The sequence below is a fragment of the Mirounga leonina genome, unplaced genomic scaffold (genome assembly GCF_011800145.1).
Source record: "Mirounga leonina isolate KUSES-001 unplaced genomic scaffold, KU_Mleo_1.0 Mir_200, whole genome shotgun sequence".
Lineage (NCBI taxonomy): Eukaryota > Metazoa > Chordata > Mammalia > Carnivora > Phocidae > Mirounga > Mirounga leonina.
The window spans coordinates 13,867,024-13,882,482 of record NW_023270503.1 but is presented as its reverse complement, the minus strand read 5'-3'; the positions used below and the strand labels follow the sequence as shown (position 1 = coordinate 13,882,482).

The following is a 15,459-nucleotide window of genomic DNA, read 5'->3' as shown; positions in this document are numbered from 1 at the left end:
ATGTGGATGTGGCTACAGTGGGAACATGGGATTGGAGAGAAGATGCTGGAAAAGAATGGCTGTTAAGGCTTTGGGAATGAATGATTTTGGCCTCACACAGAGGAGACAAATGTACTGGGCCACTAACAAAGCCAGGCTGATAACCTGTCTGTGAGGCCAGGAACCTCTCAAACCTTTACTACCAAGGGTTGTTTTTTGTTTTTTGTTTTTAATAACTCTCTGGCTAAATTTGAACAAATTTATGTCTTTCCCTACATTCTCTCCATCTCGTTTTTTGCCCTACAGGACATATATCTGTCTATTCTGACACTCTCTCCATTGGCCTCAGCTTCTCTCCTCGGTAGATTCTTCAGAATACTATCATCCAAGTCAAGTAGGGAGTTCTGCACATAATAGGCACTGAGAATGTAGGTACTGAGAGGCAATTAGAGGTGCTTGCTTTCAGACAGAAGTTCCTTCTACTACTTTGTTCCACTTCTGCCTTCATGCTTTGCAACTCACCATACTTAGCCCTTTTGACTGGGAGGAGGCATGACCAGGCTTATTAAATATTTTTTTGTTGTCCTTGGCTGGCTGGCTGGCTGGCTCTATTGTCTCCTGGTCCTACCATCCTGTTCGCCTCTCCTGTCTCCTGCATACACACCGCAGGCCTGCAGGCGTCCTCAGATCTCCCTCTGAACCACTGCACCAGGCTTGTCCTCCTTAGCTAACGTTGTTATCTTTTATTTAAACAAAACAGTATCCACCAACCTTGTTACATAACATCCGGGTATCCGAGGGTGTTAGACTAATGCAGCATCTACTGTTGGGGAGTGTTGATCTGGCAACACAAATATTCACTAGGAGAATATTGCTGAAATGTTGTAACAAGTTTGACTTCCTGGCCTTCCTTACAATTTTGGAGGGGAAGGGACTTTAGAGATCATGCTATCTCAATCTTCTTGTTTTCAACTGTGAAAACGAAGTCCTAGACACACACACACACACACACACACACACACACGAAGAAATTTGCCCAGAAGGCACATCAGGGCTAGAAATCAACCTCTCGATAATCTAAAGAGTCCATCACATTTTAGATAAAGGATTGTTAAACCTTTCTTGTTCATGATTCTTATCTGAAAAGCTTTCTTTTTTTTTCTTTTCAGCTTTAGACTTCCCAAGTTTGTCAAAAGTGAACAGTTAACAGTGACATGGTGCTCCTGCTTACACCCAAACAGCAAATTTGAGACTGATAATATCTAATGAAAGAATGTGTATTTTTGTTGTTTTTACAAACATTTTACTGACATTAGGACTGGATTCATATCCAACAGTGCAAGGTATATTAACTGAACACAATATGAATGCAACATATATTCATCTGTATATCTGAGTCAGATATATTTTAAAGACAGTTGGATAGAGTTGCAGGTGAAGTTAGAGCCATCTGGGGATCTACCCCAGTAACATTCTCAGTTTCTGTGCAAACCAGTATATGGAAAGGGGTGGAGTCAGCTGTACCTCCAGGGGCATTTCACATCCTGAGAGCTGCTCAATAAAAAACATGGGGTTTCCTACTACTCTCTGAGGAACTGCAGAACCTTAGTGGTGAAGTGAAAAGGCTGGGCTGCTCTCTTCCCCTCAGCCCTGCCAGCATTCTTTCTCAAACTGACCTGTCTTCCTGCAGGGAGACTGCCCCACTCCACCCACCTGGTCCCTTCCTGGATTTCCTGACTGCCTGGGCTTATTTTTTAACCTTGTCTTCCTTGAAAAGCAGTGATCCAGAAAGTGGGCTCCTCCCCTCTGGTCACTGACCATCTTACTTTTCTAGGCTAACCATCCGCATTTCCCTTCAAAAGCTTTGGAAAATCAGCAGCAGTAGGAAGCTGGGCGCCTTCCAATTCCCCTACCACATCTTTCCTACTTTTAACTCGCTGAAATTACTGGCAGAACAGAGAGAAGTGGAGAAATGCCTCGCTTCTGAGTAGGGCCTGGGCTGGTTTGGCATTATCTTATTAAATTCAGCTGGCCCGGGTCCTGAGGACCTCTTCAGGTAACTTAGGCTTTGAGTTACAAATGGCTAAGGTGTAAGGAGGGAGTTACTGTTTTGGCCCTACAAGTCTAAGTACTCTACAGCCTCCCCACTCCTAACCCTAGGTTCTAGGAATTCCAGCCTTGACCTGGGGACAAACCCCAAACGCAAATAAACGGTCTCCTCCCAGGCACTGAAAGCCAACCAACCTCATCACTCTGTCTCTCACTCTTTCTCTCTGTTCCTTCAGCCAGTTGCCCTGCTTAGCCAAGCTCCGCCGGCTGAGCCGTGGCGGGCCAGACCCTGCACTCGCGCACTCCCCGCACCCCAGCCCGGCCAGGGCAGAGGGGGGGGGGGGGAGGTTGGGGAAGCGGGGGGCGGAGTTCCGTCCTTCGATGATTGGCTCGGGGCGGATGGGCTGCGGCCGTGCCGAGCCAACCCGCGGCGTGTTGCTATGTGCTGAGGCGAGGGGATAGGCGCGGGCGCGCGTCCGTCACAGGGCAGCCCCCCGGCCCCGACCCGGAGGGATGCGGAGTGGCGGCGGCGGCAGTCGCGGAGACTGTGGCTTTAAGAGCGCGCCCGGAGCCCGGGAGCCAGCCGGGCGGTCCTTCGCTGCTGCGCACCCCGGCGGAGCCGAGCCCAGCGCTGGCCGGACGGGGCAGCCTGCTGCCGGGTAGGCAAACCTGGAGCGCGGCGCGGGCCGGGCGCGCGTGGGCGTGGGGCGCACTGTCAGCGCGGACGCCTGGCACCCAGCGCCGGGCACCGGTCCCTGAGCCCCGCCGTTCCCGCCCCGGCGGAGCGCGCGGCGCCCTGTGCACCGCGCCGCCCAGGCGGGGTCCTGCGTGGGGTCCCCGTGGGGGCCGCGGGCGCGGGGGGGCGGGAAGCGGGCCGCCGGGGCCACGTGACCGGTTTGTTTACAAACACTGTCGGGCCCCGGCGGCTGCCTGCGGAGGGACCTGTGGTGGCGCGGGTGCCCGGGTCGGGGTCGGGGAGTTGTGCGAGGAGCCGGGCAAGTCTAGGGTGCGTGGTTCGGCGGATGGGACTTGGATACCGGGTCGCTGCTGCTTCTCAGCATAGTTTCTGCGGGTTCGGGGTCCGGGGGGTTGCCTCGGGCGCTTTCTGTACCCGGTGACGCTGGGTCTCCGCCGGAGACACTGGGTCCGGGGGCGCCGCCTTCGGGGCCCCTGCCTGTGGGGGACTGGCAGCCCTCGAAACTCCCAGGAGCGCTTGGCAGGCCCTGGGCCGAGGTAACCGCAGCCGAGTTCCTGCCTGGCCGCTTCCCGGAGCCTCCCCACTGTCCTTGCCAAGGGGGTGGGCGCCGAGTTCTCTCCTGCCCGACGGAATGTAGGGGCCTCTCCAGCGAGTACCTCCGAGAAACTGGCGCTGAGGGGCAGCCCCTCTCTCTCACTGCTTCAAGTTCACCCTCCTTGGCCGCTGACCTCCTCTGGGTGTCTTGACTCAAGTGGTGGCTTTTCTCCCGTTGGGGGTTGGGGTAACCACCTGTTCTTTTGGACGAAACCCAGGAGACTGCCACTCTGACTTCACTCTCAGCTTACAAGCACTTAAAAAGCCGAGTGTGTCCTACGTTTGTCTCTGTCGCAAGTTGCAGACCCTCCCACAGTCCTACCGCCATGAATGGCACACGAAACTGCTCCTGGGTTTGCTGGGGTTTTTGCTTTTTCGGTCTTCTTGTCAATTTTCTGTCTTGGAGTCATGAGGCTCTTTTAAGTGAGTCCTTGCTTCTGGTGAATCTAAACGCTAACAAGATACCTAGCGGTTTATCTTTTCTTTGCCCTTCCTCTCTTCTTGTTCTCTTCTGGTCCAGCAAGATGGGGTTCCCTGTCCTAGAGCGTTGGGCAAGCAGGGAAGTTGTTTGCTTCCCTGTACCCCATTTGGTGACAGAACATGGGCAGAGCAAGGAACTTAGGAGGTTTAGAAGTTAAGTGACTTGCTGGAGGTAACTCCTGTCACTGGCTCTGGGGAGGGACTTGACCTCACATGCTTGATGCTCTTCAGTACTCTCCTGGTTGTGAGAACTCCAGGCCTTGTAATCAGTGGGCTTGAATGACCACTCCCTAGCCTTCCTTTGACTTCATCATTGCCACAGGATGCGAAGGTGGGCCGAATCTGAATTCTGTCTATTCCTCTCTTCCATTTCCTTAGCACTTACACTAAGGCTGAGTCTTGCCCCTGATGAAGAACATTTTAATTCCTCTGAACTGTGATAAGAGTGGCTATAAACTCTTTACCAAGAAACAGGTCCAGCCTGGGGAGAGTTGTGCAGACTTCCCTTTGGCACCATCCTTTATCCCCAGCTCCATCGTAGGGGTCTCAGGCAAGAGTGGGGGCCGTGGGCTCATACCTCTCCTTAACTTATTTGCCTTATTGGTTTAGGATTTGATAATAGAATTTCTGGGATCTGTCTTGGTATCTTGTGCTTGAACTAAAATAAAAAAGCTTGGAGTTAGGGGTGGAAAATGGAAAATAAAACATCATGCACAAGAGTACTGTCTTCCTTCTTCCCTCTAGGAGAGTGGTTTCAAAACTTTTGAGTGGGATCCAAAGTAAGGAACACCTTTTCCATCAGTGCACTGAGGTCCACAACTGTGATAAGTTGCAGGAAACAATGGCCGTAGCTACCTGCAGTGTGCTCTCTTTTTTTTTTTTTTAAAGATTTTATTTATTTATTTATTTGACAGAGAAAGACACAGCGAGAGAGGGAACACAAACGGGGAGTGGGAGAGGGAGAAGCAGACTCCCTGCCGAGCAGGGAGCCCGATGCGGGACTCGATCCCGGGACTCCAGGATCATGACCCGAGCCGAAGGCAGTCGCTTAACCAACTGAGCCACCCAGGCGCCCTGCAGTGTGCTCTCTACATAGTTTTTTCTTCTTAATTAAAAACAAACAAACAACCCAACTGCTGGTCATGGCCTGTTAATGTGATTTCTTGACCAAATGGGTGATTGGGTGATGACCCACAGTTTAAGAAACATTGCTCCAGGGTAGAGGTTCTCAAACTTGAATGTGCACAAAGATGAGCTGAATAGTGTTCAAAAATGCAGTCTGTCAGTCCACTCTGGAGATGTTTATTCTCAGTGGGGTGCATTTTTATTAAGTGGACCATGAGATTGTGATGCAGGTGGTCAATAAGAAACCCTGGTCTAATGAGAATTGGGGGCAATGAACAATGAAAGGCATTAACTGGATATGAGGCATGCAAAGCCTTAGTCATGTATGTGACCTACTCTATGCAAACCCAAGATCACTCACCTGCTAGTCACACTAGCCTAGGCTTTGAAAAGTCCAAGGGTATGGTGTTTGCTTTTAGCTGCTATGAAGCGTTGGCCATCCCTTGACCCCCATCCCTCCCACACCACCCTGCCCAGTCCATTTGAGGGCTGCTGTTCGGTGTGCTGTACGGCTGGATGTTTCTAGGTGCGTGGGGTTGGGGTTTGTGAGTAGTGCTGGTGAGTCTGCTGTACTATTCATAGATTATTAAAATCATTAAAACATATAAAAATATAAAAATCATTAAAATTCAGATAGTTTTGAGGCAGTGACATAGTTACTATGCCTGGGGTATTAACAATTGGCCAGCAGAAAATGTTGATGTTGTTTAATAGCCGGGTATTCCAGGCCATGTGGCCTGGGGGAAGGGCAGGCAGGCTGGTGATTTTGTTTGGGAGCATGGGGGGAGTCAGGGGTTTGTCTGTCAACAGTTGTTAATAAAAGGCACAAGTTCCCCTGACCTCCTTGCCTACCTCAGCCCTGGTTCTTTTCCTGTGATGACAGCTTGGCTCCTATGCGCAGGTGAATCTTGTTAGTTACCTCTAGCACAAACATACACACACCTGATGCATCCACGCGTTAGAGGTTTCCCTCTTATTGAGTCCAAACATGTGGGTAAAAGAAATTTCCTTGAGTTAATCAAAGCTGCATTTAGCTTCAAATAGAACTCTGTCCAAATTCAAATTCAACAATGGTCCTTCCTGCCAAGGGTATGCTTTATATGGGAATACTAACTGTAGGATTGTTGAAATGAATAATGTTCAGTTTGGTCAAGCCACTCATATTTAAGATGTTTAGTTTTGAGCCCGTAATAAAAAAGAAAGCAACAAATGGATGGCAAAGGATAGGATATCCTAGTATAGAAAAGTAGAGGGAAGAGATGTCCAGGTGGGACTCTAATGGAGGATCAGGATCTGTTTTCCTTTGTAAATTATCTTGGCGTTTCCCTAGGGTCCATTGACAAACCACTAGGTGCTCTTGACAATTGAATTCCCTTAGCAGGAAGGGGGTCTAAAGCTGTGGAAAGGGAATCCTCTTTTTTTAAACTTGAGCGTCCATTTATGGAAAGCCAGGGCCTGCAGGCTAAAGGTATTTTGTTAGAGTTGATAGTTTTCAATGATTTTTTCCTTAGCAAAAGATGAGACTTGCATCTTTAAAGGACCACACCTACCTGAATTTCCCTGAGATTTGGGAATATAGCCCCCCTAGGGTTTAAAATAAATTGGATTATGCTATTCCCCTGTTTAAAGTTTTCCAATGGCTTCCTACTGCCCTTCAGACATAATCCAACTCCCTTCCCTTTGGGCGTTGGACAGCCTGTCCCCTTCCCCCAGCCTCTCCCTCCTCTCCCACAGGTCCTTACCTGGTCCACTTTGCTTCAGTCTGCTCCAAGTGGGCCAGTTTTCCTCAGGTTTCTAAAATGTTGAAGGTTTGTTTCTGTCATTGGGTCTTTCTACTCGTAGTTACTCTTAGCAGAATGCCATTCTCCAAATTTTTACATGATTGGCTCTCTCACTTGCGTCTCAGAGAGCCCCTCTCAGACCAGTTATCTAGAACAGCTCCTCCCTTCCCTGTCTCTCAGCCTCTTAATCCCCTTAACTTTATTTTTTTTTTCAAGGCACTTTAATACCATCTGGAAATACATTTTGTACTTGATGGCTAGATTGGAAGCTTTGGAGCTTCTGTCTTGCTCCCAGCTGACAGTACCTGGAATGAGTAGCTCTGGATAAATAGCTACCCGTTGGTGCAATGAATGAATGACTAAAGAGAGCCAAGGTTTTGAGTCTCTTAAGAGTAGGAAATAATAGTTTTATTTTCAAGAGAAGAGGAAAAGAATTTTTCTCTCCCTTTTCCTGGGGTGTGATAGTGTTCCCTTGGAATTTATTTCAGGATTTCCGCTTTTCACAATATTTTTCACCCTTTTATACTTTTTAATAGATCTCTAAAAGTTCCGTTGCCATTTTGTTGTTAATAAACAACCTTGCCTCCCCCAGTAGCTTTATTTTGTTTTCACTGTTCTCCTGACAAACAAGTCATTTCTACCAGTAATCACATTTCATTAATACTAGGAGGCACTATAAGTGGGGCTAAGAACCTGGGCTTTGGAACCAGAAAGATCTGGATAATTAGCTCTGTGACCTTGGGCAATTTGCTAAAATTCTCTTTATTTGTAAAATAGGACTAATAATAGTTTCCATCACACAGAATTGATGGGAAGACAAAATGAGAGGATGTATAGGAAACCAGGCAGAGAGCCTGGCATGTAAGCACTTGCTGTTAGCTTTTATTTATTTATTTTAGAGAGAAATGGAGAGAAAGAGTGGGTGCTGGAGGGAAAGAAGGGCAGAGGGAGAGAATCTCAAGCCGACTTCAACCAACGCGCTCAGCCTGACTTGGGTTTCGATCTCATGACCCTGAGATCGTGACCGAGCTGAAACCAAGAGTCCCACACTTAACCGACTGAGCCACCCAGGCTCCCTGCTGTTAGCTTTTAATAATAACACTCATACTAATAGTTAGATTTCCCTCCTCTCTTTGGCAGGAATTCCCAACCCATTGATTTGGGAGTGTGCAATAAGAGGGAGAAAACCACCAGATCTTAAATTAGTGCCAGTAAATGAAGACCAAACATGTCACTTAGATCTCTCAGGACTAGAGTGGAAGTTAGGAATCATCTAATCGCACATTGCCTCCCAACTTTTGATAACACCCATGTGGAAGAAGTCGTGGAAGTTTTTGGAAGGACATGTTGTCCACCTGTTCCTCTGGCCATTCTTAGTTTTATCCTTGGATTAAGCTGGGCTGACTGAAAGCTGCATATTTGGGCCATATTACCTCAGCCCCTCCAGAATTATTTTCACTGAGATGAACTTTGGTGTCCTGCCTTTTGCTTTCTCGGAGGGACACAGTCCGAAACAGCTTTATAACACTACTAAATTTCTCGTTAAGGGTCGATGTTTGCTGCGGCCTTAAGCTACAATTTCACTTAGTATCCCCTTTAAGTAGTTAATAGGAGAAATTTCTTTCAGGGACAAGTGCCAGAAAAAGCTTTGCCTCTCCTGAGGAACGGGCATGATATTTCTTTGTGGACAATTGGAAATGTATAACTGATCATGTTTCTCTCTTTTGCTTTGCTTTCCATGTGCCAGGAAGCAGAGAGCCAAATCTGTGGCCTGACTTGAGTAACTTTAGGGCCCCTCATCCTAATTTTTTCCTTGTAATTTCTATTTTCTCTAATTTCAGGTTAATGATTATAATTCCTTTTTAATTGGATAGATGCTGATTTGGATTTTAAAATCATTTCAGATTTTACTTTTTAGAGATGTAAACATTGAGGCTAAGTAGGCAAAAGAACTTGCTTAAGACAGAGCTAATTAAGGCAAAACAGAGACCCAGGGTTCTTTCACCTCCTGTACATTCTAGAATAATGTCAACTCCTGAATAAAACCCCATATAACCCATAATGTCTTGAGCCTAGGCAAAGCCTACCTCCTCTCTGTGACGAGGCAAAGGAACATTCTGCTAGTGAGGTAACAACACTACCACTCGCATTCCTGGCTGGGTCAGCAGCCCTGTGCTCTCCTGTTTCCTGAGCTACAGCCTTCCCCTGTGGTCTTGAGAATGTGGTATGTCCAGATTTAGTGGTTTTGATCTGAAACTAGATCGCCAGCTCAGAATGAGCTTAGTCTCTAGTGTCTGGAGTTCCCTTGTCTGTTCCTTACTAGGGAAGGAAGGCTCAATATCTAGATGGCAGATGGGTGCCACTGAGGCTCAAACGGGGTCTTCTGGTCATGAACAGGAGCTGAGTTTGGTTCTACTGAAGAAAGTGGCATTATTTTATCTGATAAGAAATTTAATCATAGGAAATATTGACCTTCCCAATGATTTGTTTTGTTTTCCCATCTCTAGGGATAGTCCCGTTTTTTGAGAATGCCTATTATCAACGTCAACTAACCATCATTCACAGACTTCTGTGAATGGAAGCAACAGTCCATTTCCATGGAGCTACTCTAAACTGTAGCAATAGTGGAGTGCCTGGCTGGCTCAGAAGAGCATGGGACTCTTGATCTCGGGGATAAGCTTAGAGCACATCCTGCCTGAGTCAGTGAAATTTTGAGCTACAGAAGAGGAACTTCTGGCCTGAAAATGAACCTTGGTTTCGCTTCATTTTCCTGGCTAATAATAATTCAGCAGGTAACATAAGACCTTTGGGAGATAAATGGGTTAAGATATGGCCCCTGCCCCTAAGGGCATATACTCAAATAGGAGTGGTTAAGGCATATGTGTCAGTAACCACAGTATAAGGTACAAAGAGTTTATTTTTGTTGTTGTTGGGGTTTTTTTGTTTTTAAAGATTTTATTTATTTGACAGAGAGAGACACAGCAAGAGCAGGAACACAAGCAGGGGGAGTGGGAGAGGGAGAAGCAGGCTTCCCGCCGAGCAGGGAGCCCGACACGGGACTCGATCCCAGGACCCTGGGATCATGACTTGAGCCGAAGGCAGGCGCTTAATGACTGAGCCACCCAGGCACCCCAAGGTACAAAGAGTTTAAAGTCCTTATGGAGAAGGGTAGGCGTTTTGGAGATGGAGCTGTGAAGAATGATGAGGACTTAAATGTGCAGAAAGGCTCCAGGGGGGAACAGTGTGCAAAGGCACAGAGGTATGATAATGTATGGGGAATGTTCCGTAGGCACATGAGATATTGGAAAGAGAACATTGGGATTTTGCTTGGGCTGCTGTTGCTACAGTTTACTTATTTTTTCCCCCCAAAGTTTGTTTGTTTATTTTTTTAGCAATCTCTACACCCAACATGGGGCTCGAACCGAGGACCCCGAGATCAAGAGTCCCATGCTCTTCTGAGCCAGCCAGGCACTCCACTATTGCTACAGTTTAGAGTAACTCCATGGAAATGGACTGTTGCTTCCATTCACAGAAGTCTGTGAATGATGGTTAGTTGACGTTGATAATAGGCATTCTCAAAAAACGGGACTATCCCTAGAGATTCTCAAATCTTAGACTGCTGTAAGAATTTCTAGTCCAACCAAAGGCCTACAAAATGAAAATTTTCAGCTAGGGAATCGAATAAAAGCAAGCAAATAATACCCCCCTGCAAAAAAATGTTCCCAAGTTTATCTAATGTACATGTCAAAGGTCTGGAAATCGCTGAGGTAGTTGATCTCCTTAGCAGAACCAGCTACTAAGCATCTATGACCTTTGGCCTCCTTTCCCTCACTGTATTTTTGCCACTTCCTTTTCTTCTCGTTTGTATTCCTCCTGCATGTGTCATCCATTATATTTGCCTCCTGTTTATCTCTTCTTTTACGACTTTGGTCTTTTGTCTGTTGGGGGTCCCTCCCTAAATTGATCCACGGCCAAATAGACCATAAAGTAGAAATGAATTCTTTTTCAGTATTTGTTGTATTAATGGTATAAAGGTGTACTATGTATAAATGCAAACTAAATAGGGCTTTTGGTTAGTTTTGCTTACATGATTCTTCCTTTTTCCCTCAAATCCTAAAGGAAACAAACTCTCCCTATATATGACGGCCGCCTTAAAGCTAAAAACCCCTTAGCAGGAAGATATGACAGGAACCGAAAACTGGCTTTTTCTTGTGCCTAATCTGTTGTCCTACCTTCTGGTTGAGGTTATTCCCTTCCCTCCTTTGTTTTCTCGTATTTCTATAATTAAAAGTTGAAGCAGTGAGCCAACCCTGAGAGTTTGAAGATGTTTTAAGAGAACTTGACATTTTTATTTGCATTATAATTAGTTGAAGATATTCTGCTTGTTGCTCTAAAGGGCTCAAGGACCAAGGATGCCCATCTTCAGACTCTTCTCTGGCTTGTCTGGGTTGAAGGATCCACGGGGGGTGGGGGTAGGGGTTGTCTGAGGATTCACATCCTGGTTCAGGTTCTAGTGGAGTGATCTTGGGCAAAATGTTTAATTTCTTGGCTTTTTTCCTTATCATTCAAACAAGGGTAATCATAATAATGCCTGCCTCTCTGGGTTGTTGTGAGGATTAATTGAGATAATGCATATCAAGTACTTGGCCCCTCATGGGACCATGATAGGAAATTAATAAACTGTAGAGTCCTGGAGGTTTACTGACAGTTGCTGCAGGGCCTCAGATGACTCCTCTTTACCTCCTCCCCTCACTTCCCACATTCCTTCGACCAACCTTTCTGAGCTCTTAGTGCAAGCCAGGCTTTGGCCTGGGTATGAAGGATGATTAACCAGATGTGGTCTTCGGCCAGGAATGGCTCACAATCTAGGGGGAAGACTGACCCATAAACAGCTAGCTTTGTGGATGTTTCTTAAGTTATATGAAAAAGCTGCACTGGCAATGTGCATAGGGCCCCTTGATGTGCCAGGCCTGAAAGGAAAAGAAGTTATAATTCTTCCTAAAATCTATCTGCCATTCCCATAACAGGAGAAATCCAGAAATCTGCTCTAGAATCTTTCTTTCTCTCTCCCACCCTCCTCCTTTTCTTCTTCAATAGGTGGCAATACTAGATGGCAATTTAATAATTCTTAGGACAAAATACATCCATCTTCGAGCTGGTGATGCTTGGGACTTTAGACATACAGGCATCCTTTTGAAAGTGCTTCTGCCCTTTTTTTTCCCCTCTCGAGTAGTAAAGTTCAGTTTCCAAATTGCAATTGTGGAGAGACAGGGAGCCCAGCCACAGATGTCAGAGTCTAGAGTTTTGGATTTATTTGAATTGGGAGATTAAAGTGAGGACACCAAAGGCATGCTGACAGCTGAACAACAGAATTGTATTGGCAGATTGGGGATGGATGGTTTGTAACTAATTGGGGCCCCAGCTGTGCCCTGGGGGAGCAGCAGTTAAAGAGAAATCAAGGTCACACAGTACCCAGGGTCCAGAGACGTTCATTTATTCAGTAAATAATATTTGATCTTTGAGAGTGTGAGTTACAGACGACAATCAAATGATCTCCCCAGTAAAATACAACTGCAGCTGTGAGGAGTGCTCTGCCTATGGAAGAGGAACCTGGGTGGTGGGCATTGGTGGAGGCTAAGGGGAGGGTTCCCTGGTGAAGTCACTTCCAAAGGTCGGCCACCATCTCTTACCCTACTTTCCAAAATGTTGTTTTCTTTTCTTTCTTTCTTTCTTTCTTTCTTTCTTTCTTTCTTTCTTTCTTTCTTTCTTTCTTTCTTTCTTTCTTTCTTTTTTTTTAAGATTTTATTTATTCATTTGACAGAGAGCACAAGCAGGGGGAGCTGCAGGCAGAGGGAGAGGGAGAAGCAGACTCCCCGCTGATCAGAGAGCCCGATGCGGGGCTCCATCCCAGGACTTGGAGATCCTGACCTGAGCCGAAGGCAGATGCTTAACCATCTGAGCCACCCAGGTGCCCCCAAAATGTTGAGATCTTCTAAATGACTGTTTTACACTATAGTTCAAGTGTAGCCCTGTCTGGGGGCCGAGTGATGGACCCAGTCCCTCTCTGGGTCCCAGATCATGAGGAAAATGTATTTATTTTGTTTTTACCAACATTGTCTTCTCTGAGCCTGGCCAAATACAAAACAAAGGACTGATGCTGAGGGCGGCAATCTCTGGAGGGGGGCGGGGGGCTGGAGGAAAAGGGCAGATCTGGCCTTGTTTTGAACATGGAATCAAGAGGCAGGGTCGAGGGACCCCTTTTCTTGCTGACCTGAACCAAATCTGACAGTTCATTTCTCTTCTCCTCAGACTGCCCCGGGGGGTTTTGTGGGGACCACCCTGGGAGAAAGAAGCTTCGTGGGTTGGAAGTCTGAGGGTTTCTCCAGGGGTTAGAAGTCTATGCCAGTCTGGGGAGGGTCCCTTGGGAAGCTGCCCAGTGGCACAGAGGTGGTGTGAAGGGCCGGGGGAGGTGGAATGAGAAATGTTTCTTGCCATCAGACAGCACCCAGGTAAAGGCATCGGAGGGTCTTGTCGGGTGTCGCCTTGGAGCCAAGGCTCCACAGTCCTGAGCATCATGCTCCATCTGCCAGACCAAGCAAGTTGACGTCACAGGAGTTTGTTAGCCTTTTAACTTTGTGGAGCATTAATGGTGTGCGAGTCCCATGTAATGGCCAGAATTAGATATTTTAAATGCCCTGGATAGTGTTTAAGTAAGATTAAAAATATCAGCTTTACAGGGCAGCACAGTTTCACTGATGGTCACTCATTTTATTCAGTTAATTACCATTTATCAAGACTCTCCGGGGGGTGGGGGAGACTCTGATGTGCCTGAGACTAGGAGTCCTGGGGAAACCAAGTGGCGTTAAAGACTGGACTTGAGCTGCAGGAAGCTCCCAGTCTGGGAGATGGATACGTGAACAGTGTGATGGAGCACCATTCAGGCGAAAAGAGTTTTTTGCATGCTGGGCAAAGGGGGCCACTGCCTCTGCTTAGGGTCTTCTTCGGGTATTAAGGGATGAGCAGGCATTTGCCAGGCAGTGAAGATAGGTTAAGGCTTTGCAAGAGGCTGAACCAACTTGGGAAAAAGTAGTGAACAAGCTCGGTCTGCTGGGGAAACAGGTTTGGAGTGAGGTGGGAAGGTGATGGTGAGGATAAGGAGAATCAGCCCAGATCCTTGGTACCACCCGAGGGGTTGGACCTTGTCCTGTAGGCTGCTAGGAAACCACTGGAGGTTTTGAAACATGAGCGATGTGATCAGATTGTGCTGTATAAATAGAATTCTAGAATGGGCTGGAGAGGTAAGAGCTGAGTCAGGGAGACCAGTTTAGGAAGCTGTCACGTGAGTTCAGGATGAGGGAGGGTAGGGCCCACCCAGTGCTGCTGGCTGTGGCTGTGAAGATGGCTATGGGAGACTGGATAACAGCGCCAGAACCAACTGTCTAGGAAACCGATGGAGTATGACATAGAAGGGCGAGAGAGAGTAAAGAGTCTGGACTGCTTTGGCAACTGGGCCTTCAGAATCAGGGTGAAGGTGGTAGGAGCCAGGGGAAGGGGAAAGATGGTGCTGGCTTTGGATGCATTTGGTTTGAAGTGCCTTCCTAGGAGCCAGTTAGGCCTTTTTTAGAAAGGGATCCAGCCTTCAGGGGCAGGAGGCAGAGGTTTAGAAGACTTGGGTGTGGATGAGGATGTCCATGGGGAGCAGGCAGTCAGGCACATGGTAGAAGCACCTCCAAGGAGGAGGAGGAAGGAAGAGCAGCCAGGGAGATGGAGGCCCTCAGAGAGAGAAGCAGGAGAGGCATGATGAGGTGCAGAAGGGGAGAGTTTAAGGGAAAAGTAGGCTGAACTAACCACAAGAGAACTAACTTGAATGCAACACCAGGGCCAAAGAGTGTTAGCATTCAAATGTATTAGTGTTTGGACTTGGCATGTTGGAGGCTGCCCATGTTTTTGTAACTCAAAAGCCTGGTTGTGATAAATGATATATTCATGGAACTTTGCCAGAAGGCTCTGTAGCTCTTCCATTCCTCTGGAGAGTCTGTATCACTGGATCCAGCCAGATCATCAGAAAGCCATGTTCTTGGGCTGCCCTGATTTGACCCCCATGTAGAATCCCTTTTACTGAATTGCCCTTTACTGTTATGCTGTGCATTTTCATGGAGGAATCTCTAAGAAACAGTCTTGCAAGAGTTTTATGGTAGGAGCTATCGGTGTGTGCTGAGGATCTTGTCCACTGAGTTCACTGCTCATCATCTCCTCTGCAACCATCCACAGAAGAAATGTCTCTTAGAAAATCTGTAGCTTGAACAACCAGAATTTACAGAAACTGTAAACCTTACAACTACTCATTTTCTTTTCTGCCTTGCTTACTGGGGAGCTGAAAGCCAAATATGCAACTGAAATTCAGTAAATATTTAGCAACTTAATAGCATGCATTTCTCTGTCGTAACTCTCCTTGTGTTCTTCCATTTTTCTTACCCTAATTTCTTCATCTATTTTAAAACAATGAAGCGTGGATCACTACATCAAAAACTAATGATGTATTGTATAGTGACTAACATAACATAATAAAATTAAATTTAAAAAAAATAAAGAGAGACACTGAAAGAAATTGAGGAAGACAAAAAAAAAAAAGTATTGTTTATGTTTTTGTAAGTTACCTTAAATCATTTTTGGAGTTGGGAGATGTATAAGAAAAAGAAGGAAGCCATTGATGAACTTCAGTCAAGTGTCCTTGGAAATGAATCTTCAGACAGA

At 46.6% G+C, this 15,459-nt stretch overlaps 1 protein-coding gene across 2 annotated transcripts in view; it reads left to right on the top strand.

The window, feature by feature from the left end:
* The first annotated feature begins 2,528 nt into the window (after positions 1–2,528).
* Positions 2,529–15,459, top strand: part of YPEL2 (yippee like 2) — a 94,684-nt gene continuing 81,753 nt past the window's right edge. For both annotated transcript variants that reach the window (XR_004683174.1, XM_035026721.1), the window contains exon 1: positions 2,529–2,687. The gene's annotated coding sequence lies outside the window, so the exon portion shown is untranslated. The remainder of the gene's footprint in view (positions 2,688–15,459) is intronic.